Below are 2,538 nucleotides of genomic sequence, written 5' to 3'. Positions count from 1 at the left end.
AAAAAAAAAGAAGTCGATAAATAAACCAATCAGCGTAATTCATAAAAAAATTACGTTTTGTGATTTATAAGCTCGCAAAATACGCAGATTGCAAATTTTGAACTCAACCCCTGGAGTAGGAAGTGCACTTTTTACCCCATTTTACTAGAGAGAAATACTCAAAAAATAAAACAATCATTGTAATTTATATATATTATGACGTTTTTCGCGGTGGTAACGTAATTCTCGCGCCGCTCCCCCGCAAACGGAGAATACTTCCCGGGACTTAGGTGAGCGTCCGCAAGAGGACAACGTCGAATCACTGGCAGGACAGAAAAGATGGCCCGGAACGAGCACCGCCGGGTCAAGTCGACGAATACTGGGGTGTCGGTTTGGGCGCCAGACGCAGAGTCGCGTCAAAAATCAGCGTCACTCGGCACGACGGGCCGACTAGCTCTTTTGGGAACGGAGAGGGGCGTTTAGCAGAAATTCGGAATACAGGCTGTCCCTTGACCTCGCGATAGGAAGCTCAAATAGAGGAAAAAGAGTTGTAATTATTCGGCACGAATTGATAATTAATTAACAGTTTATTACGCGTGTAGAAGGGCAGAAATAATATAAAAGAAATAATATAAGAAATAGTAGAAAGAAAAGATTGCTTACAAAATAATATAAAAGCAAAGATAACAGGATTGATAATAAAGAAAAAAAATATATGAGATATACAAAAAATAGAGGTAAATAAGCTACGGCGGTAGCATCCGAAAATAATACAAAAAAAAAAGAAGACACGGAGTCCACAACGACTTACGAGAATTAACAAACCGTGTCACGCAAGTTAACGAGACAAATTAATGAAATGAAACGACACCGCCAGAGTACTGGGCGCGATACGGTACTCGAGAATTCCAGCCGAAAGATAACTAGCGCAGGCACTAAAATATAGCAATCGCGGGNCGCAAAGCTAGAGGCAGGCTAAATAGCTAGAGAGTGCAAGCAGATGTGCAAGGCAAACACTACGCCGCAATAAAATAGCGTGCAGTTGCCTTTTTATAAGCCGTGACTTACTTGTTACATTGAGGATCGCAATTAGGTCGACTGGCCCACTCTGCCACGCAGCTTTCGCCGGTTTCGTAACGCTAGGCCCAAAAGATTAAATCGAGCCGATTTCTCAATCTACGTGCACTCGAAAGAAAATACTCGCGATACAGAGCGAAGGAGGTGCGACGTCGGAGTGGCTTTTCCCGGTTGTTTATCACAAAATGATTAGAAACGCTCTTTATCTTGGCGTCAGGAAAATCGGCGACACGATACGTTACTCGACCGCGAATAATCCCGGACACCTTATACGCTCAAAAGGCGACACGCATTCACCGTACGCTCGCTAATAGTTCGGCGATAATTGTCCCNAAAATTCACTATCCGAAACCGTCGTTAATCCGCACGTTAATTTGACACAATATTCATTACCGATCCATACACCGCTTCCGACGCGCACACACTTCACTCTAGCCGATCGCACGAGAAAAATCCGATTTCGTCTTGACGATTTCTTACCGCGGCGGCTGATTGCCGTCGGTAGACGAGATCCGACGGTACGCAAGCGATACGTTTCAACAATCACGGAACGCGCACATGAGTACGCTCGCTAGACAAACAAAACAAAAAGAAATAGAAAAAGACGGACACAAATAACGCGAATAGGCTACTTGGCGCCGGATCGCCACTCCAGGGCTTGGCTTAGGTTCGCGAGATTACAACGAAACATGCACTTAACCTACGAATCTACAACTACGGCCACGAAGCCTCGTGAAGCCCGATTCTGGCCGCTATCAAAAAACAATCGTAATTACGGTCAAGGATACGTCCTTGTCGTCACAAACCAAACGCGAAAAGCAAGCGACCAGCCTCGACACGAGGCCTGTGCAACGCGGATTCGTGGCTAACAGAACTAAAACGGGCACCTCACCGTCGTCGGTTGCTCTCCGGCATTTCCTGGTTTTGTCCGTCCGGATTCACTCGTCGGCTTCCCTTAGATCCGCCGGGGTCACCCTCTCGACGAGAACCACTTTGCCTTACGTTTGCAATCGCGGTATGGCAAACTACTTGAACGACACGGAAGATTCGCTTACGTACGGGAGCCCGAAAATATGCGTGTGTCTCGCACAGCTGTTCGCGACCAAGAGCACGAAGATCTCGTTCGATAAGCGGTCGATACCCCGTGTAGCGCTAAGGTCGCGCGGGGTAGGTCGCGGGGCCAATCAGGTCGCAGGATTAGTGGCGCGGCTCGCAAGCTCGCTCGCAGGCGGCAGGATCAGCGGGCCGCGAAATTTGAACGCTCGCAGTGACTTTAACTAGTTTGCAGCAGCAGAAGTAAAGCAGCAAGCAGCGGGGCGGGATAGCAATCCCAGAGATGCAGCAATAAGATAAGCAGCGGGTCCTTGAAACCCTGCAGCAGGATGGCAGGGACACTGCACGTCTCAGCGTAGGTAGGCTCGTTGATGTTCGTTCCGCCGTTCCGCCCGTTCCGTTAGGCTAAAGCGCCGAGGTTCCGCTGTG

This window comes from Pseudomyrmex gracilis, unplaced genomic scaffold (assembly GCF_002006095.1).
Source record: "Pseudomyrmex gracilis isolate BER0280 unplaced genomic scaffold, ASM200609v1 scaffold_227, whole genome shotgun sequence".
Lineage (NCBI taxonomy): Eukaryota > Metazoa > Arthropoda > Insecta > Hymenoptera > Formicidae > Pseudomyrmex > Pseudomyrmex gracilis.
Note: the sequence above shows the minus strand (reverse complement) of the source record.